Genomic DNA, 24365 nt, shown 5'->3' with positions numbered 1-24365 from the left:
TGACTTCAGTGTCATCTGGAATTAGCTTCATAATAAGAAACTTACAGTAAATTCTACAAGAAAACCTTTGTAATGTTCTTTCTAACACCTCAAAAATTGTACACCAAATCCATTGTTATCATATCTGACCTTTTAGGCAACCCTCTACACAGAGTCATTCAGCAAATCTACTACAGTCTGGTATTTAATCAAAATTTCACCTTAAACATGCACATGCAAATGCACACACACACACACACACACACACACACACACACACACACACACACACACACACACACACACACACACACACACACACAATACTACATAAACAAAGTAATTTCCTATCATATATGTCATTTGCTAGCATGTGAAGCCAGGAGATCGTTAACCATAATTGCACTTCTTCCTAGAACAGAATATTGCCTGCTCATAATTGCATTTGGTTCCTTCCATAGCACCTCTCTTCTCCAATCTGCTGAAAATAAAATGCATAGATTCATCCACCTTACAACCACAGAGACCATCACTGTTGTATTCTACACAAACAAACATGGCTACCAGTCAATGTTAGATCCTCCCAAATGAAAAAAAAAATAGTCTAATTATAAGGTTTTTACATATTGTTCCCCACACATAATTCTTAACAGGCTAATAATCAAACCTGCTTCTTATTTCCTGCATAATACTTGTTGCCTTCAGGTACTAAGACCTCATGTTGCTCTGCACATATGAGAGATCACGTTCTCCCAAATTGCCCATGCATCTTGAAACTCTATACCCAAACATATTAAACAGATTGATACACTGAAATAGTTTAATATAACACTTTATATCCATCTTTGCTAGGAAAACAAACACAGCTGCTTCAGAGACACATAACTGCAATTAGTTCTTAATGTATTTAGCCTACTCACCTCTCATTGTGTCCCATGATTTCAGCCAATGGGACAGGTATAACTGAAACTACATTTGTGCTGCTTTGATCTGTTAAACCTTAAGGGGGGTGAGTGAAGGGAGAAATACTATTTTTACACTGTTAATGCTATGTAATGCATTTTATGCGAGCTAATCCTACTTACACATTTTATGTCCTTGGGTGCTCAAATCAGACCACTTACCCAATTTATGTTACATCATAGGTTCATAGGTTCATAGGTTCTTACTAGGCTATCTGCCCTAGGGCAATTATAAGCCTAGCCCAATTCTGTATGGCTTACGCCACCCCTTGATTTGAGTATACCGTGCCCTTTTTAAGGTTTAGTTTACTGTGCCTCTGTCTAATAGTGACACGGGAGTAATCCCTGGGACAAACCTACGATCCCCCATCCACCTATTGAGATTCTTCTTGAAGAGATTCAGTGAGGTGCTCTGCCTCACATGAACTGGAATTCTATTCCAGAGCGAAGGGAGCCTCTGGGTTATGAACCTGTCCCTCCAGCAAGTTCTATTTATTTCTGTGCTGAAGTTCAAGTCCCTCGAGCGTGTGGCTCTAAGGGATTTAGATTTACTGAGGTGGAGCATGTCCATTAATTCTGGATTTGACATAGCTTTGTATGTCAGGCATAAATCGCCTCGAAGTAGGCGGTATGCAACTGAGTAGAGCTGGAGTTTTTTTAACCGAGCAGCATATGGCATCTGTTTGAGACCCTTGATCCTCTTGGTGAGATACTTTTGGGGTCTTTCTAATTGCTGCAGGTGTCGGGTAAGGTACATCCCAAAAGGGGCATTGTATTCTATGATGGGCCTGATGAGGGATGAATAAAGGGCACGATTACCTCTCTTGATCTAGATGTGAAACCCTTCGTGATGAGGTGGGCTATGTAGAAGGTCTTTCTAACCACTTTGGCAATGTGGTTTTCAAAGGAGAGATTGCTATCAACTTGGGTCCCCAGGTCCCTAATAACTTTCTCTGTACTTAATGGGTTTCCACCTATGTGGTAATTTGTGGGCACATTGTTTTTGCCAAAGGGTATGACTATACATTTTTTGGCATTTAGCTTTAAACCATGGCGCTGGCACCAGTTATCTGTCTCTGTGAGACCTTTTTGAAGGATGTTTGTGTCAGCTGGAGAGTCGATTATGGCGCCCAGTTTGCAGTCGTCTGCGAACTTGGTGAGCCATAGTCCTCCCACATTTGCCTGTACCTCGGAAAAGTATATACCGAACAAGAGTGGTCCCAGGACAGAACCCTGTGGGATGCTACTTGTGACCAGTTTCGAGTCTGACATGGCTCCAGCAACTCTCACTCTGTGGGTTCTGTCTTTGAGCCAGTTTGCGACCCATCTTGTGACATAGGGGTTTATATTTAAGCTGGATAGCTTATCTATGATGCACGAGTGGGGTATTGTGTCAAATGCCTTTACAAGGTCCAGTTAGGCTGTATGGACTACATTCCCTTCATCTATGGCTTTGGTGACTGTTTCGAAGAAGTCAACCAGGTTCAAAAGGCAGGATCTGCCCTTGACAAAGCCGAACTGGGTAGCATCTAGTGTCTGTAGGTCCCCAATGTCTTTGTTTATGAGCTCCATGATGATCCTCTCAATAGCCTTGCAGACTAAGCTAGTCAGGCTTATGGGGCGATAGTTTCCAGGGTCCGTAGAGGCTCCACCTTTGTGGAGTGGGACCACTGTTGCTGTACGCCATTCTGTGGGTACATATCCTGTAGTGAGGCTGAGATTGTATAGCTGTTTTATTTGAGGGATTAGTTCCTCTTGGAGTTCATGTAGGACACAACCTAGGATGCCATCTGGTCCCGTGGAAGCAGTGTTTTTTGCTTTGGAGGGGACAGCCTTCACCTGAGCATCAGATATGTTAGTTTTTAACTAAATAAAACTCTCCTACCCTTTACATCACTAAGAGGCAAAAGAAGACCATACTTAAGATGAGAAGATGAAGCCAATGGGTGAGGAAAATAAATAATCTTATGTGTTTATTACTTCTGTGGCTTAACTGCCAATCATTTCTCCTTTTGTGGCTGTTCTGATCCTTTTTTAAAGTGGTTTGGGTGATTCTACCTTGCTGAATCACCTGGAGGAGGTGAATCCAGGAGAAGACAATTCACTTTTCTGGGCTGAAGCAGTTCAACATTATGGTTTCTCTCCTATAGAAATTGAAAATGTAGAGGATACTGTTGCTGTTGTGTCCAATTTGCTTGATATACATATTCAGCTTATTCTGTCTACTCTGAGGTGCCAGGAGGTTTTGCAGCTGGCTTACAGATATAAAGAAAGAAGTTTGGACAGTGTTTGCATGCTACTATTGTAGCAGCTAGGAAAACTTTTGTTGCTACGATACCGCAAAAGAAACAGTGACCTCCTGTGCTGCCAAAACATGTTTTCTTAAAGTATTTGTTCAATTTATAACTGATGGCATTGTTGAAATGAAACTGAAAGATTATTTTCTTCTATTTGTGAAAGAGTTGTTACTGTTGAAAAACATATTGATAATAGAACATTTGCAGACTGGGGATTGGAAGTTGGAGACTATTTTTGAAAAATGCAAATATCACTCTTTTTCATACACCTAGTGTTGTTACTTTGCACTATTAAATAACCTGAACAATCCAAAAATTCTTTCTTTGGTACTACTGGTATTTGATTGCTATTGGTCCTCAAAACAGTATTCTCATTCTGGGGAACAAGAACATTCTCCTAAGCAATATAAATTAGTATGTACTGGTTGTGAGGAGGAAAGCCATTTTTGTGACAGTTCTAGATTTGCTAACTATAACACTTATCCTCCTACTTCTGCAATTGATGTCCTTCTTCACCTAATATTGCATTAAATGAAGGAGAATGTCAGGTGATATTGCTGGTTGTTTTCAAGATGCTAAAAGTGAGTCAAATACTACTATTCCTACACTACATAAAGGGGAAGGTCAGGTACATGTTGACAGCTGTCCAGTAACTTTATGATTTTTTGTTACTCATATTAGACATGGGATTTAGAAAGCAACTCAGTGATACAAATAGCCCTCTCATTTTTCTTACAATGTGCATGCCCTCCCAGCAGAAGATTAAGATGACTTAATGGAAAGGTAAAGGGAAGGACGCATATGACAATTAGGCATATGCAGCAGTAGTTCTGGAGGAATACCTAATATTGAAAAATAGAGCATTAAAGGAAAATCACAAAAAGGTAAGGCCAATATTTCTCCTCTTTTTATGAATAGTAATAGCATTAATATGAGTTATATAGACTAGACATATTGCAGTGGCGTAAATATCTTAATCAAGATATTATTTGCCTCATGGATATTTATTAAAGAACAGGACAGGACTCAAGTTGAATATATATATATATATATATATATATATATATATATATATATATATATATATAGATATATATAGATATAGATATATAGATATATATCTATAGTAGGCTGATGGTCTGGAGTTGTTTGTTTGCTTATTCTAGCATTGCAGTGGTGAGAAATAATAATAAAATTCAGGCAATATATGCTAATATTGTCATTCTTGTTCAGTCTTTAGTCCTAGAGGTCAGGATTTGTGGTGATTCAGCTTTATGTGTGTGTGTGTGTGTGTGTGTGTGTGTGTGTGTGTGTGTGTGTGTGTGTGTGTGTGTGTGTGTGTGTGTGTGTTTGCTATGGTCTACTTTAATGTGACTAATGTTTAGGAGGGAAAATGGTTTGGAAAGATTTGAAGAAATGCAGGGAAATTCTTTGCCATTTGTGTTTGCTTTAGAGTTCTGAGCGGCCATATACATATGTATCCTGGTGCCTTTAAACAAAAAAAATTGATTATGTCTTAGTTTATTCAATTTGGATGAAAAACATTGGGTAACTGTATTGGTGTTTTTGTTTCACCATTTTGCCATTTGGTTTAAATTAGATGATGAGACCTTTGTTTTAGTACGAGAAAGAAGTTTGAAGACTTGGTCATTATGTGGCATGAACAACAGCAGATTTAGTCCTTCATATTGCAATGAGATCATACTATCCTAATTGGACTATCTTGTAGAAAGGTTAAAATTAAAATATATTAAACTTTATAAGGAAATGGGGGAGGCTTTTGTAAGAGTGGGTGAGATTTTTCTACTTTTGTGTTAAATAATGATATGTATTTGGAGGATAATGTTGACACTTCTTTACATGTGGAAAAGGACCTAAAGGAAGTACTTAAGTTAAAAACTAGGCATTTATTTTTGCAGCTAAGTTATTTGATGACTGCTTCAAAGAAGATGTACAATCATGGATAGTTAGGCCTGTTACATTAGCCTGGAATTCAAACAGAGTTGTTTTATCTAGACAGGGTGCAGCACTGAATGTAACATGAGATTTTGTTACACAGTTATACTAAAATGAGGAAGGTTTGTCTTGTCCATGGAGGGCTTCTAGGAGCTCTTTAGAAAGTAGTTTGTTTTTTGGCAGAAATGGAGACTAAGGATGGAAATATTCTAGGAAGTGATGGTCTTAGAGATAAATTCTATAAAATGTCTGCTGTACAGATACAAGATGTTCTAGCTGTGTTGAAAAAGTGTCTTAAGGCTGGTCTATATGATGAAGAGATATTTGCTGCTCTGCGAACATTTTCCAGAAAAGGGGGGATAAAGAAGAGTTACAAAATTGGCATGCTATTTCTGTACATAAACTTGACTACAAAATGCTTCTTAAAATTCTGCATACCTATCATTTAAGGTAGTTTTGCCTAAAATGTTATTTCCAGGGGTGAATGAGATGAGAAGTAAGAATGCAAAGACTTATTGCTGATAATTCAGGAAATTGTTGATAGCATTGCTTGGGTCGACATTCTTGGCAGCATAATATGGTATGGAGTTTCAAAATCTTTTGACAATATTTTCCATGACCAGAAGTGGCCTCTTCTCCATGGTTATGGCATCAAGAAAAATAACTGTTCTTTGTTGAAAGAAATTAAGATAATCCCTGTGGTAGAGTGCTAATTAACTCATATGTGAGGCAGTTCATCACTGCTATCTAATTAGTGTGATTATTTTTGCTTTAGTTACTAATTATTTTGTTTACATGGGTCAGGTATTTGTTTCTGATGGCCAAGTGAAGGTATGGGTTACATTTAGTTATGCATTTTTTTCTTGCTGGCTAACCATAAAGCCTGAGTGATAGAGATGGTCTCAGTTGATAACCAATATCTACTTTTATCTGGTATGGCACTGAATGCCCCCCTTCAAAAAAAGTAAATAATATGGAAATATGGTTCCAGGGGAGCATGTTTCCTTTTCCAGTACTCTGATTACTTTAATAGGGATTTTGTTTGGAACAGAGTAAATAGATGATAATGACAAGAAGTTCTGTTAAAGGTCAGTAAGAATAGTGTACTCATTGTTTCACAACTACCTGTTAAAGGAATGATGTAAAACAACAGAAGTAGAGGTTGTCTTACAAATGTGAGGTCTATATTAGTTTGTCAAAATATTCTTCATTGACGGCTTATTCATCAACCCCTATCCATCAAAACCAACTTCAGCGGGCATCAGCATTTTTATAGGGGAAGTAACCAATTTGGCAACATCGCAACTTTGCCCTTTTCCCCACCATATTGTGATCTTGGAGTTGGTATATATATATATATATATATATATATATATATATATATATATATATATATATATATATATATATAGTTAGGGTGGGTGTGGGGGGAGCAGCCCCCCACATGGGGGGTGGGGGTGAAGTCCCCCACTTTGGTGATTTTGATTTAGTACATGTATTTTAGTAGGATAGTAGCCAATTGGTTACTTACCCTGTAAAAAAAATTTGATATTCTATGAAGTTAGTTTTGATAGATAGGGGTCGATGAATAAGCTGTTGATAAAAGCAGATTTCAGCAATCTAATATAGACCCATGCTGTGGTATTGAAGAAATCACTAAGTATGTTTGTTTTTCTTGTACAAGGCCATGTTGTTTCTTAAAAAAGTACATATCTTTTGAAAACAATAGATGTTTGCTCTCTAACCATTGATGTTATCTTGTATGTACAAGTATTAAAAACCATGATATTAAGAAAGAATAGGATTATTTTCATGTGTCCGGCATTTATGGAAGGCTCACTGTAGTGAGCTTTCTGTCCTAGCAAATGTTAGATGCTTTTTCTGGAAATATCTTGTTGTACATTGGGAATATGCAATTATATATCTATTACTATTTTTCTGCCTTTTATAACTGCTTTCTGATTTTGTTCAGTTTTTTCAATAAACACCTCCACCCTTTTAGATAAATGCTATGGGGGCTTTCAAATCCACATGAGTTTCTAGCAATTCTGGCAGATGGGTCATCAGTTTAACATATTTTCTAAAGGAATGTAAACTCAGGAGTGCCACTATGGGGTCATTACTGTCAAAAATAAATCTAAACAACTGACAAAGAAATCTAACCCCTGGTCTTCTGATAGTTTAACAACAAAGGTAAGTTTGCTATTTGCTGAAACACTGATGCTACAATACTTAGATGTGTGTTAGATACAGTCAATAAGGTAGTGTGTTGCAGTTTTTGAATAATTCAACATAGTATCTTATCAGCAGTTTGATAAATAATAAAGTAATTTGTTTTGTAAAACAGTATAACTGCATAAACACAGTAGTGAACAACCCAATTTACTAACAATTCAGTCCAGGCAATCATTATCATCTCTCAAACTCTCCATACATTTGCCTACATTTAATGATGTTTCATACCTTGAAGTATATTGCTCATATTCTAAAGCAAGTGTCAGTAACAATTCTTTAGAGTTAGCTATAACCACGTTGCAGTATACAATACCACATTATACAGTCTTTGATGTAAAAAGTGCATTCATTTTGCATTTTATTTAATTAATAAGGATGGCCTCTGAATATTTTTCTTAAAGCAGAAAATTTCTTCTATAACATAATGAAAGATGAAGACTGAACAAGCAATGCCTTTTTACCTAATTTAGTGAACAGACAGTTGTATTTACAAGTTAAATGCATCAAAAGTAGTTTCTTACTTCTAGGAAGACAAGTTATCAAATAGTTCTTGAGGATAGAACACCTCTCTTTGAAAATTTACATATGATGATGGGTGTACGATGGCAAGCAGTTAAAAGCACAGGAATTTTGTTCTGCTTCACTCATATATTTCTGACAGGATTACATTACCATTTTCATCAAAAATCATCTAAAATAACTGAATTATTGTACTGGAAACTTTGTGGGTCATTTTGGAGAAAAAATAATGTATATTTGCAATATTTTCCTGTCAAAATTTCAAGTCAAAGATATATTGAAGAATGGTGAATCATTCCAAGGTAGCTTTTCAAGGAAACTCAGTGAAGAAGGGCCTGCAATCAGTTCTCAGCAGTATTCAAGATCTTTCTTTAAAAATTGATATATTAGACTCAAAAGTTGATAAAATAAAAGAAGATTGTGCAAAACAAATTGAAATAATCAAGGATGTTATTAAACAAAAGAAATCCCATATTTCAGCTATAGAAGATTCAGTTACAGACACAGCCATTAGATTATCAGAAGGAGAATGCAATATTGACCTTATTCTTCAACACAATAATAAACTTATGGAGAAAATTGATGACTTGGAAAACAGGGCAAGAAGGAACAATATCCAAATCTATGGAGTCCCTGAATAAATAGAAGATGATAACATGGCAAATTTCCTTTCTTCTTGGATCTCTAAAATACTAAATCTTCCTGAAGCCTTGTCATATGGAATAGAAAGGGCTCATAGATCTCTGGTCGCTGTGTCTTCAAGCAAAAATCCTTCACATTGTAGATCCAATATAGTCAAATGTGTCTCTAGTCAAGACAAGCACTAAGTTTTGAAAACAGCCTGGTCTGCTTCACCTTTAAAATTTGGTGACTCTTTGATAAGATTTGATAATGAGTCCTCCTCACTGGTGGTCTTGAAAAGGAAAGCCTGTATCCCTCTGTTAAAATCTCTAAAGAAAGCTGTAATTAAAATTCACCTGATCTTTCCTGCAAAACTAAGGTTATTTTTGCTTGAGGGGAAGAAAACTTTTGACACTTTAGAAGAAGCTGTTTCCTTTGTCCAAAAGAATAACATTCTCAACTCTGCTGATGATATGGACTTAAGTGTATCATTGAAAAAACAGGCTACAAGCAGTGACTGGATAGTTAAAGAGAATAATAATAGCTCAGAGACAAATAACTCAATTGTAAGAAACACTTCCTAATTTGTCCAAATAGACTATTGTGAATATTTCTTGAATGAATTCACATTAAACTGACCTAAAGTAATACTTAAGACATTTAAAGTTGCCTATCACTCCTATGTTAACTGGCTGAGGGAGGGAAGTTAAGGAACACAAGAAAAGGAGGCAGAAAATGGCATTTCTGACTAATTGCAGTTTGCTGTATATGTTTGTGAGCCTTCTGAGTTAAAAGTTTCTACCTTTTAGCTTATTTTCCTGACGATTCACCTATGTTTCATTTTGTGAAGATTTTCAGCCTAGTTCAAACTTCTGTATATCCCTGCAGTACTTCAACTTCAAAATGAACATTTTGAGGGTCAACTAGGAAGTCCAACACAACCTTTGATCCCAGTGAAGCAGGAAACATGCAGAACACAAAATGGAAAGCTAAAATTGACTCCTCATTCATTTATTTGTTGTTAAATGTATTTCAAAAGTTTGGTTTCAATAAAAAATATAAGTACTGCTTCAATTATATTAATATCTTGTCAGATTTTTGAAAAGTTTATTTAATTTGCATTAATAGTATGCATGCTTTACAGAGGAAGAAGGAATAATGGCCTTGCATACAAAGGTGCCTTTTTTGATATGGAACACATAGCAGTTCCTTATTAATTCCTCGAATTCAGCATTTAGATGTGTATTTATTACCTGATTAGTATTATTTATTTGTTTAATATATTTTCAATAAGTGTTACACTCTTTTTGTGACTAGTGCATTGAACTTTTTGCATAAAAATTTAACCTACGGTCTGTGAAATCCACATAGCTAACTCATTTGTCCTTTATTAGATAATATTCCTGCTTTATCCTACAAGCTAGTTCTATCAGATTTATTTCTCTGGAATATTGTTTTTTTCTACATAAATTGCACATGTCAGCAGCTTGTCATACTTTAACTTAATTAGATAACAAGCATGTCTGTAAATATGTTTAAATATGTTGCTTTTTCAAACATTTGGCCCGTGGGAATGATTTTGATATGTTTTGTTATTAATAATGTGGCTGTAATTATAATTGTCAGTTTTAAACACTCACATTGTATTGCTTTATAGAATTTTTCTTGTAACACACAACTGTCATATACTTTGAGCAATTGAATGATATGACCTAAAGCTTGCACTTTTGCATAAAATAGAATCTTTTATTTCATATAACCCCTCTTAGTTTCAAGATTTGTTCAATATGTCTTTAATAAGACAACTCAACATTTAAATGAATCCCAGATATACTCAGGTATAAAATAATATTATTGAATATATAATTAAATCTTTTCTATTTTGATAGCTCCTTCTGTGTATTTACCTTGTTGTTTAGAATTTACTAGTTTGTTTATAGTCATACAACATATTCACTAATTGTATAAGATACAGTCTAGTTAACTTTACTTTATATACAAGAAGTAAAATCAATACTGAGTTTGTTGGTGATATGGTACTGATAGTAATTGGCTTGTATGAAATTTTCAGCAAGCCTGGAATACTTTATTCCATGTTGAATGTTAAAAGTGTTTTTAGTCTTATACTTTTGACATTATCTTTATTGTTTTTGTCAATAACAAGTTGCATTCATTTTAATTTAATGCTTACTGCACTAAACCACTATAAAGTAGCTTTTAAACATTTTGTTTTGAAAAATTGCAGTTTACAAGTGTCTTTCAATAAATGTCAATGGGGTAAATAATCAAATAAAGAGAAGTAGTCTTAACAAAATTGCATAATTCTGATATTGTTTTTACATGAAACTCAATTGTTGACTAAACATTTAACCAGAATACTGTTAAAAGACTATTCAGTTTTAGATGGCTCTTTGTTTAGTTCCAAAAGAAGAGGTATTTTTATTCTTTGGAAAAAAAAAAAGCTAGGTTTACCAAAAACTGTGGTATGGTGGGATTTGTGGCAGTATATATTGATACAAAATATTACACCCCTATAAATGCATATTGAATACCCAGGATAGGGACTAAAACAGTCAGAAAATACTTAAATATAATCACATTGCATTCTAGGGGTGAAATGTTGATAGTTGGTGACTTTATTTGTATTTTTTGTCAGACAAAGACACAAGAAATGTTAAGCAAATTAGATTAACTTCTGTAGCAAAACATTTAAACTATTATGATTCAACACACTCAAGAGATTTATCTAACTTAAAACTAATATCTTCTCTAAAATATATACACTGTTCTTATAAATTCAGGACCCAGACTAATATTGACAAAGTTTTGGTATCCAACACATTATTTTCTAAAATAGAAGAGGTATTGATCATCTTATGTCCCTTATCTGACCATAATGCTATGACATTTAAATTAACTTTAAATCCAAATAATTTAATTTTTGTCAAAGAATTTTGGCATATATAACTATAATAAAAGGCTTTCCAAGAATGGCTTTTAAGAGAAATAAATAAGTTTATAGATCTCAGTAAACTATAATAAAAGGCTTTCCAAGAATGACTTTTAAGAGAAATAAATAAGTTTATAGATCTCAGTAACAATGGTGAGGTTACCAATATGATACTAATGGATACACTAAAGGTCTATTTATATGCTAAAGTAAAAAACAAATACATATCTAAAAGGAAAGAATGGGATTAAGAGCTAAATGTTCTCCAAGTTGAAAATGATAAATTAAAACTAAATCTTAACCCTATTGATAAAATTGCAAACACCAAGCTGAAAAGTTTAAACAAGAAATATCTTGAGATTTTACATCATAAGATTTCCATTAATTTAGAAAAAAGTAAACTACAGTTGCAAAAACTTAGATAAAATAGCTATTAGATCAATGAACATGAATACAATTAATCATATCAAGGAGATTCTTTATAATGAAAGAAACAAAACATTCAAAACAACAGATCTGAAAGCTATATTAAAATGTTTTTGCAATTATTTTGAAGAAATAAATAAAACAAAGCCATATCAAAGTAATTGTAACCTAATAGAGAGTTTTTTGTTTTTTTTACAGAAAACATATACGATAAATTATCAAAAGAACAGAAAAATAAGTTAGGTAAATTATCAAAGAACAGAAAAATAAGTTAGGTAAGTCCTTTTCTTTTAAAGAATTAAAATAACAAATACAAAAATATTAAGTCTAATAATGCACCAGGTTTAGACAAGATTATTCATGAGCTATATAAACTTTTACATGAGAACATTCTCAAAATTTTATTAAATACTTTTGATGACATCAAGAGTACCTCTAATGTTCCCCCTTCATGGAAATATTCCTTTATCACTCCCATTTTAAAACCTAATAAAGATCTCACTACATGTTCTTCCTATAGATCTGTATCTCTTTTAAATGTAAATCAAATCTGCATATATATATATATATATATATATATATATATATATATATATATATATATCTTAGTAAAAAAAAAAATCAAATGCTTAGTAGTTTAATAAATGAAGACAAGACTGGGTTTATACTCAACAGGATAGTTCAAGATAATATAATAAGGGCTTATATCACATAGTCGAAGTTTTATAACTTCAAACATGAAATGTATGAACCATTCCATTCGAAGTTACAAAACTTCGACTATAAATAAAAAAAGAAGGAAAAGCAAAATAATCTGTAGTAAGCAGGGGGAAAGCCCTCCTGTACCCCCCCCCACATAGGGGGCGCTGCCCATCACACCTCCCGCTACTTAAATATACCAGCTCAGAGATTGCCCCTCATTCGACAGAACAGAAATCTCCCCTTATGGAGATTTCCGTTGAAATGCTTGAACTTGTACAAGTTCAAACTTATGGTCTTGACCATATATGGTTCGAACTTGTACAAGTTCAACTATGTGATAGGAGCCCTATAATAAGGCTCTTTTTCTTGATTAATATGGCAAACAAAAATAAGAATGAACTGTCTATAATAACAAGAATAAACTATCTATGATAAGTTTGGACTTGAATAAAGCCTTCTACTCAGTGAATTGGCCATTCCTGTTTAGGATACTAAATGAATTCAACTTTTCCTCTGATTTCATAGAAATAATTAAAAAGCTTCATGTCAATTCTACATCTTTTGTTAAAATAGTTGCTTTTATTTCTAGTCCCTTTGATATCTTAAAAGGCAGTAAACAGGGATGTCCCTTATCCCCACTGGTATTTGCTCTCATCATAGACCCTTTTGCTAACTTCATAAGATCCAACATAAATATAAAAGGGTTAAATATATGAAACAGTATCACATATAATTCAACTGTTTGCTGATGACATTCTGATTATATGTGGCAGTACTGAACATTCATTAGATCATGTGATTAGCTCTATGGACTTCTTTGAAAAGATCTCATGGTTGAAATTTAATCATAATAAAAAAATTGCAAATAAACAAAGAGATATCAACTAAGTTAAATTCCTATAAAAAAGTTTAATTGGGGCAATTTGCAGCTAAAATATTTAGGAATTACTATTGAGTCCAACTATAAAAGACTGACCTTGAAAAAAAAGAGAAAATTTACAAATGATGGTGATGATATAGTAGAAGCAGTTCCTCTAAATAGAGAATTTTTTTTTAATTTGCCACAGTATGTTGCAGCTGTATACAAATCATTGCTCAATACATATCATGACATCATTTTTGTGGGTGTGTCTACAGAATAAACTGAGTAAACAGAGACACCAAAAAACATCAAACACTATAAAATCTATTTTTTGCAAAATGGCTTGCAAATTTACCATGATGATTATGGTGGGAAATTAAGTTAATTGTAAAGCAAAGATGCTTTAAAACATGACCAATACACTTTAAAAATGTAACATGAATGTTCCATTTGGATATATGATCATCTTTTTTGAGACATTTGTAGCTGTGCTGTAGCTTCTCTTGGAGACACAGCTTGAGAAGTCTGTCTTTACCACTTGTCTATCATGGCTGTCACAACCTCAGATTTCTTGAAACGGGACTAGTTATGCTATTTCTAGTTGCAGCGCTTTCAAAAACTTCTACTTACTTGTCTTACACAAATGTCCATGATCCCTGCTATGCAGCATTCCATCTTCTCCATGAATACCATAGAATGCGGATTTGGTTTCTTAATAATCTACATCAGCTTCAGCCTGTACGTTTTTCCTTGGCTTCTACATTTTCAGCCTTTCTTCAAACTGCAAATAATGGTAGCCCACCACAGTTTCTATAATTATAATATTTTGTCTTTGCAGATTCTTTACTGAACATTCATTGCCTTGTTCAGACTTTTCCAGCAATAATAATATTATTATAGTAGGTAATTTGCTTTTTCAACCCTCTGAGTTGGTAAGAGATAGAGTTATTGCAATGGAATATTTCTCTATTCTGTATTTGCAAGATGAATTGCCTTACAGCAATTGCTTTTATTCTTTCTTGCATGCTTTTTTTTGGATACCTCTCTCCACATCTACTTGACAACCAGTTATGTGACCTGGATGTCACATATTGAAGTTCCACTCACAAACAAATATCACAAATGTCTTTCTTATGCATTGCAGAGCAGTATCATGTATAATTAGCAGCAGGTTTCTCATGTCAAGGATAATAACACTAATTACACATGTACTTGGGTATGTCACAAAGTTTAATATTTATATTTTTCTAATGATCTTAAAAAATGTGGCTATATCCACTATGAATGAAAGCCAACTACATTAATGGTTTCAATATCTTATTCAAATAGTTTTTCAACATTTTTAAGTCAACTGCCTTTGTTCCACTAAAGAAAGATCTCATAGTTGGTCCGGGGGTGGGGTGGTTGAAGCAAGCCACTGAAGCAACAACAATTTGAAGATTATTCTTGGCACCACTGTATGCCACTTTAGATATATAAATTGAACATATGCTTTGAAAGTGCTTTGAAAATATGTACAGCAGTAGACCAGAATAAACTAAAGTCCAACTCAGAAAGGACATGTATTTCTTCTGTGAAAATAATATTCTTATGATAGATTGCATCAACACATCTGTGACAATTTTGGAATAGTTATTTTCTCAAGCTGAAATGAAAACTTCAGAGGATGGAGACTTGGTGGTTAAACTTAACAGACTGACAGTCTTAGTGTCTAAAATATTGGCTGACATGAAGTCAGTTACAAATCATAAGCCAGCAACAAAAGACTGATACAATAAAATTGCAACACTCATGCCATAACTAAATCAGTGATGTGATCTAATTTATCTGGATATTATTTCATTTAGAGGAACTCAAACATAAGCAGAAAGGGAATAAATTTGCCTCACTATGCTTAAGAAAGTGGTTAAGAAAATGGGTAAATGGAGTGTCATTACTCCAACCTTCTTAGAAGAGCAACTTGTAAATGTATTGGATTTTCCTCCAGGCATGTCCCTTATTAACACTACACACATTGCTTTAATGACACTTACATTAAGTATGTTACACTTGATGAATAACATTTAATTTGCTGAATTATTCTCATAAAGAGAGTTTTCAAAATACCACATCAGTGGGGAATCCCATTATTCTCTATGTGTTCCATGTAAAGCTACTCAAAGGCTTTGATCCAGACACAGCCACAAGGAGATGTGGTTTTGAAGAGGCCTACAATATCTGATATGCCTTGGATGTCATGTAAGATATGTCTGTTAGGTAACACAAATAATAGTCATTTAAAACTCCTTAATCTGCACTCCAGTCTCTTCAGAGAAATCTATCAACTACCTTAGTAACTCATTTCAACAAATTCTGACCATGTAAAGATTAATAGTGCTATATCTAGAAGAACTAAAAGTGTCTCTCAACCCAAAAAATACGTTGATGTACTGATCCCAAGGGATTCTTCATGCTACCATAGTCTATCATGAGAGACGTTTGCTGCTTGATCTATGAGGGAATGCAAAGGAAATTTGAAACTACATTTCTCATCATCTTTGCTCAAGATTTCTAGACAAAGCTAAACATAATAGTGAGACACAGGTGCAACACCATAGACAAGCTTTAAATACCACTCTAATTCAGTCTTAATGGAATAACAGATTTTTGCAATGCAATGCATTTTCTCAACAACAGGAATTATGAAGCTTTAATGTCTGGCATTATTGACTGCCTATAATCTTCATTTATTTACAAGAAAATAAACGATTATAAAATAGATTAAAATTTGAGGCAAAATCAGGGATATTCGGTAAAATTAGAGACATCTGAGAGGTATATTTACAAGAGTCAGTTAAACAAAATGACATTTGCAATGAATGATTTGGTTTTCCTTGTTTTTTTTTTTTTGCAAACTGTAGCTGTAAACACTTTTAAACATTTTACAAAAGAAAACAAAACTATTATGCTGTAAAATAAAGAGGGGCTGCTTGAGTTTAAGACAAAAAAATGAAAGTCTATAAATGCAAGGAGGATCTGATAATAGACTGCAGTCCATGGATGAGCAAAATCTGAACAGACCATTCTATTCTAATAAAGACAAATATAGTAAACATGTGGTTTGGTGCTATAAGAATTTCCTGTATGCTGCAATAACTAAGTATGTTATTTCTGAAGGATAATGGACCCTAATAGATAGCAGTTTTCTCTCATATCCCAAAGAACAGATGGTAGCTGGTAAGTGCCAGAGAAACTGGAATACAGTGTTGTAAAATCTAAAATGAGTGAGGCTATATAAGCCCAGAACTATATTGCTTTAGTGCAGTAGCAAAACTTGTGAATTTGTTGTGCCAGACTTCGGCAGCATGCTGTACAGTTTTTATGTTGGGCATGCCCTTTCTTAAGACTTTTAAACTGGAGTTCAGTAACTATCCAAAATAAACCACATCCATTTCCAGTGTTTTATGCAAACCTTTCTAATGATTAAACATTAACATAACTGACTTATTTTTTTTAGCAGCTTTAACTCATAAAGTAAAAACGTGTTGCAAAATATTACATGTATAAATGTTATCTTTGTGTTTAAGATCTTCATACCATTCTCTGGCTTGATAGTCAGACAATTGAGTAATCAAAACTAAGTGAATCTATAATTTTCAAATTCTCTTTCTCAAAGAAATGCTCCGGGAATTTACAGAATTTTTTTTAAAATTCAGAATGCAGGACTGCATGCCTTAATTGGAGATAGCTCCAGAGCTGAGTTTGCGATGATTAAATCTCAGTCTTAAATGCTCAAATGAGGCAAAGAAAACTGGCCCACATCCATAACAGGAAGAACGTCAACTAGAACTTTCATGCTGCAGACCCAAACAGACCATTGCACTCTGTTATCATGAAGAATCTGTTTAGGATACCCTGTGATAAAATGCTTATTCGTGTGAATTTACCAAGTTCCAACAACCTCCTAATAATGTAGAAAATGGTAAATATGTAGGTAGGAATTTATTAAACTGTAGTATGATAACGGTGATTATTGCATGCACATTTTTTTCAACAGGTTTTTCATATAAGGGAGATTAGTATCTACTTCAGTAAAACTGTGTTGCAGTTGGAATGAGTGAAGCCATTTTCTTAAATTTAGAAGACTTAGCTGATGTTGTGCTTTCATGGACAGGTCTTTGGTAATAACCCATGTGTAGTCCTCAAATAAATTATGTAAACAATCCTATATAATGGTGTTAAATTTATGAGGATCAAATCCTATAAATTTGAACCACTGGCAAGGGAGTGCACTCTCTTTTCTAGACTGTTTGCTTTGCCAAAATTTAGGAAATGAAGACAGTCCTTTTAAGATGCAACTCAGTTTTCTTTTTTAAGATTAGAGTTGGGAACCATTTTTACCAATCTACATTCCTTTAAAGCCTTTTGGTTTTTGAATTGTAGTTTGAAAAATTCCTTCCCAGGTTTTATATTAAACTAAATAAGTTTATTTTTTAATTGAGATATGATGAAATGTGACCAATTCATGCAATCTAAACAAACCAAGAAATGTTAACAGCTTATCATTAAAAGGAATATTTAGTTTTGGCCACTCCTATCAATTCACATTTATTAATAAAACTGATAAATCTAAGTAAACAGTACTAATAGGTATTCCTTCATATGGAATCTATCTTGCATTTCCAGTAACAAGTACTTTGAATGCAACTGTGTGTGTGTGTGTGTGTGTGTGTGTGTGTGTGTGTGTGTGTGTGTGTGTGTGTGTGTGTGTGTGTGCGTGTGTGTGTGTGTGTGTGTGTGTGTGTGTGTGTGTGTGCGTGTGTGTCCATGTGTGCGTGTGTGTGTGTGTGTCTCTGTGGTTGTGGGCATGCACATACTTGCACACATGTAAAAGTGTGTGTACATAGGGGCATGTTTAGGACTCTCTGTCCGAGACTGTGTGTCTGTGTGCTTCTGTATATTTGTATGTGACTTCCTAAGTGTCTGTGTGAATCTGTATGCTTGTTGCAATGTTTGTATGTATTTTTGTATGCGTGCTCTTGTCAATGTAACAGCATTTCATGGGTTAGGATGAGGAACACTAGTGTGATTAATATAACCATGCCATTTGTTCAGTTTAGAGACATGTAAATAAGCCACTGATGAAGGATTTATTTGGGAATCCTACTTTCCAAGATTGTTTGCATACTGCTAGTTTTCAGGATAGCATCACTTATTCTTATTTATGTTTGCCTTACAGTGACACCATTTGTGAGAATATTCACTTGTAAGCATTTAATTTCTAATTTTTTAATCATTCTAGATTCTTTCACCTAGTCTGTGTACATTCTTAGCTTATCAGTTATTTAGATTTGTGGTTTGATCTCTAGCTGCACAAGTGTGAAAACCAAGACAGCAGCTGGAATGATGATGAAAGTTTATCTTTGCAAAGACAAGCCAAATCTGATACATGTTGCTCTCCATACCAAACAGAAATCACATGGAAAAAAGGTGTGTTTTTTGTCCATTGAGATGTCCATCACATAAAACATCAGTTGTATTTCTCTGAGTGGCAGGTAGATTGTAAAGCCCAACCTGGCCTATCACCCAAAAAGTTTATACCCCCTGCCAGTGAGGGATATTATTGTCAGTGATAACAATGGGTGGGATTCATTGTCATTTGTATGTATGCACAGTGCTTATCTGCACAAGTTGAGGTCACTTACAAATGCAATACAATTCAGAGGTCAATGCTACTCATATATGTAAACTTCCAAAATTCCAAAGAAATACATCCATCCATCCTCAACCCCCTTTTTCCATTTTGCACCATGGGGTCAGGGTGTCACTTCTGCAGTGACAATCATCTCAAGAAAAGGTTTACACCACCAGCAGGTGGCTAGCCCTGCTACAGTAGTTCATTTGTACCACTCACTGACACACACACTCTCACCTACGGCCAATTTAACAATTTAGTCTTTGGAATGTGGGAGGAAAATGGAGCACCCAGAGAAACTCACATGACCGCAGGGAGGACATGCAAACTCCACACAAAAGGCACCCAGCAAAAATCGATCCCAAGAAAAGCCCTCTGTAATGAATGCATTATAACACAGAAATAAGAGAGAATATGCAAATACTGTGCTGGTGATATGTGATTAGAAGTCCTTTCTTGCCTTCAGTCACAGAATGTATATTAATGTGTATCGTGATCATACTCTCAACCTAGAAATATCAAAAATCTGGACAAGGACCATGAAAAATAAGTACAAATCTGTACGCTGATTAACATCTAATTTGCATACATAATTACATAATCCCACCCACTCCAATGGAGTTGTAGGATACCAACTTTCGAACACAAACTGAAGAACAGACAACCAAAATATGGCACCAGAGTCCCCCTGCAGCCATTCCAATATCCTATTACCTGGATATTTCGCCCCATTTACCATAAGCACTAATGTGTGCATGCATACTGCTTTACTTCTACAATGATTATTTGGATTTTATTTTTACATTTTGCAGCACATCAATGCGCAAACACTAACAGACATCTGATAAACAAAGCAATACTGTCTCACGATGAAAACAGACTTGGCATTAATACTTCTCTGCCCTTGAAACTCACATTCATCCATTCTTCGAAACAGCATTAAAAACGTACCACATCCAAAGAAAATGCATCTGGCCAGTGGTGGATAAAGATTACCTTTGGGCTGTTTTCAAACCATTGGCTCCTTGCACACAAAACAAGAAACATACATGATGCATTCTTTTCTTTGATGCACCTTCCTGACTTTATTAAGTTATAGTCCTTGTATAATACAGCACACTTGCTAGACAGAGCACATTTTAAATTTATTGTTTGAATGAACATTTTTACAGTAGGCTGTACTGTAGGTAATGAAAGAAAATGCATGAACCAATAATTATAAAACTGCCCAATTCAGAACATTTCCATCATAAAAGACATTTCTAATTTATAAACAGTTTTTTTTGCTCCTTCTGTAAAACAGATAAGAACATTAAACTATTAAAAACAGGAAAAGCATATTGGAATGAAACTCCAAATGTAATCTCTAGACCAAGGTATTTCTAGCAGTGCTTTCTCAATTAATGAATGCATGAAGCAGCCAGGCTACGATTGTGTTCATAGCTCCTTTCTTGCCTGCCTCTGTTCCTTAAATGACTTTGTGTATATTTATGCAAGCCCTACCAGCTTCTGTGACAGTTAATTAGCAGCATTTCTCTTCAAAGCATATATGTTTCTCATCCCTTATTATTATAATTTTACACATTACATTCTTTTCTGTGAGAAAGTTTATACTGGCACAACATTTCATACTAGCTAAATATGGTCCTACCACATGAGTATACACACTCATAAGTGTGTGCACTCACCCGCACCGCACATGCACAACTGTAGTGTTTAGGCATCGTACCTGTAACCTGACAATAAGTGAATACCCAGACACACACACACACACACACACACACACACACACACACACACACACACACACACACACACACACACACACACTTTGTTTCCTTACCTAATGCCTTGCCTTGCTTCATCCTGTTTTCTTAGCCTGCAGCCCAAAGTCCGTTTATGTCAGCACCGACTTGGCAGAAATGTGCAAAAATAAAGTAACGCCAGTCGCCAGTCCATTCTCAGCATAGCAGTTTAAAAAAGTAAAGTAAAGCCTTAGCCAGCCCATTCTCGGCAGCATTAGTGCTGCTGCTGTTTAATTCCCATTTCCCGCTCGCTCACAGCCAGCTGGAAATAATGACGCAAGCTCCTTGAGCTCAATTCTGACTTGCTGGTAGCGCTGATGGAGCTGACGTCATTGTGCACACGTTGACGTCAGCTCCGACAGCGCAAAAATTCAAAACATAAAAAAAAGCAAAAAAATCTGAAATGAAGGGGTGCCACTCGGGAATCATGGCACCCCTTCATTTTGACCCCAAAACTCGATAAAAACTGAGTAATTCGGGACGGTTGGGAGGTCTGATTGTGATGTTAAATTATAAAAGGGCAAACATCACCATTTCTACAGACTTTATAATCAGTGAAGGTACTCAGCCTAGTAGCAAGCTGAGCAACTAACATCTTTATGCACTTGCTGCTGTGGTAGCAAAAGCTGCTAAACCTTGCAGCACTTAATGCAAATGTAGGCTTTGCTTGCAATGAATTATCCACTATAGTTTTAAAAATCTGGAGATTTTTGACCAGTTTTCTGTGGTCAGGGGCATCATACTGGCCTTGGTGAACTTGTATGGTCTACAAAATGGAGTTGGGGGAATGCGCACCCTGCTTATGAATGTGGATAAAACATTATACATACTATATCACTATAATTGCCAGGGGAGCCTTTGAGAGGTACTTTAGTTATCTACTAGATTTCAGCCTCTAGGATACTGAAGCAATTACTCGAAGAGTTTCTAGTCCAAGTGGATGAATGTATCTATTTTCCATAGCCACCATAAAAGAGAAGTACAACCTTGCATAGTTTTTACAATCTGGCACAATTCCTTGAGGTGTTCAGCACAACCGGCTGACCGATGTCATTATTAGAGACTCAGTGGTCCCATATGGAGAAAGGCAGTACAGCAGAAAAAGCTGCTATTCTATCATGTGCCAGATAGTGTGAGATAAATGAGTATATCTCATCCCAGCTTCCTGGTAGTGCCCATGAATCCTAGATTTGACTCACACATTCATTCTGCTACCCCTTCCTGTATGGATGGATACCTAGAAGGTAAGTGCAGCACAAGTCACCAACACCACCAATATGTAAACTGCATAAAACCAAAAAAGGTGCAATGCATATCCACCCCATTTATATGTGCCTCTCCACATGTTTGTTCAGATGATGCAGAATATACACTCAAACCCTGACTTGTGACACAAGAATGGAAAGCAAACTGAGCTACAGAACAATGCTACAACATTGCCCTGTCACAAACCCATATAGTCACTGACTGAGTGGTCAGCCTGCTAAAAGTTTGTTTTTGTTTCCTGGATGAGCATGGGGAGAACTCTGCATTATGTTCCAGCCACTGCAGGCAGAATATTCATTGTGCGCTGCATACTGCACAATGCAGTTCTGTACTGGACATGTCCACCAATACCTGCCCCAATCCCATTGCCATCAAGGACCTCCCTCCCATGGATCACCTGGAACTAGAAACAGGGAGGACAGTAATGATGGCCAGCTGATGGCAGCAGCCTGACCCACCCCGACAAGTTTGTGCATGACACTTGGCACAGGAGAAGGGACATTGCCTATTTCACAACTATGGGTTTTAATAAACACTATGTGAAAGCGTAAAGTTACAAAGGTAGAACATTTTGCATGGAGTGTTAAGTGTAGGCTATGCTGTTTGGTGCATGGTTGGCTAATACTGTGCATCTGATATTCTCCCACACACCATACCGAAATGCACATTTGGCAGAGTATTAGCCATCATTATTTGCTCAGTCACAAATGGCCAGAGAAATAGACTGTAAAGGACAACAATGGGGAGGGGAGCTAAACTGTTGCTGTTGTAGTGCAACAGGGCATGTTAGACCACATGTTATATAACTTTACATAAAGAAGCACCCTCATTGTTTGTGACAGTCTGTTGTGTTGTAGCATTTATTTTGTCCTACCCTTGTGTGTGAAGGGCTTGCACTAATCAAAATAATTTTGATCCTCCCCAGTTCAAGTCAAAGTTTTTTTTCTTCTCCATAAGTATGTAATTGCTATGTTTTTCCCTTCTATTGGTGCTCTTTTTCCCATCTCCACAGTGGAGTAGAGATTCTTAATGCCAATCCATGGGTGCCCAGAGTTATTTGCTTACCTCAGCAGGTGTCATGCTCTTTTGTTGGCACAGTACAATGCCTAGTACAACCCTGTAGTTTGTGAAGGATGTAGGGCATCTGGACCATGTCATGCATAGTGTCCTCTGATGACAGAGTTGGTGAGCAAACCCCTGAATACAAACATGTGCTTTGAAAAGAGAGTAACTGTGATTTGCTATAGTGACATGTTCTATACAAGCCTTATGAGACCCTTGACAGTGACTTGATCATATTGTGGGACAAGGACTGAGAGTATGATGTCCTTTCCCAAGATGTGGACATCCTACAATGTTCTATATGCTGACCTGTGGAAAGTTCCACTTTTAAGGGTACTACAAATGACTGGACCACTCATGCTGGATATATAACATGATCTTTACTTATGTGGACACAACCACTGACCCTTACACATATAGCTGCCATGTGAATCTGGTTACTAATACATTTGTAGGCAAAGGCTAATGTGGATGAACAACCATGCACCACAGAAGAATCATCAAGACATTGTTTCTGGCCTCCAGTATTTCCAGTTATTGTTGGAAGTGAATGACCCTGCTCCACAAGTGAGTCATCATTTTATTGTCACTGGCCTCCACCATTTCATATATTGCTAGAAGTATAATGAAATATCCTCACATATACCTTTGCTATACACTACAATCTCTATGTGATTTTCAGTGCAGTAGTCTTTGTTTGGGCAAAATCTCAGCATATTTGCTGCTGTTGTACAGACAATTCTTTCTCTATCGTCGAACACAACTGTGATTGTGGACATCATCAGTCAGCCCTCTAAGCAGGCTGCTCAATCGATTTGCCATCACCTGATGTTGTCCTGTCCTAGCCTAGAGGTTCTAAGTGTGGACCTGATAGTAAGATGGGGTTTTGGAAAAATTACCCACTTCTGGAGAGGATGTGTGTCATAGTGTACTCTCTTTTGGCTAGCATCACCCCTGGTGGAATCATAAGCATGATATGTAGGTAGAATCCTTGCTAGTAAATATTGCAACTGTGTGCTATTGTCCTCAGGCTGTGACATGACTATGAG

Source organism: Protopterus annectens, chromosome 2.part0, assembly GCF_019279795.1.
Source record: "Protopterus annectens isolate FY-2018-M chromosome 2.part0, PAN1.0, whole genome shotgun sequence".
In the NCBI taxonomy this organism is placed as follows: Eukaryota; Metazoa; Chordata; order Ceratodontiformes; family Protopteridae; genus Protopterus; species Protopterus annectens.
Note: the sequence above shows the minus strand (reverse complement) of the source record.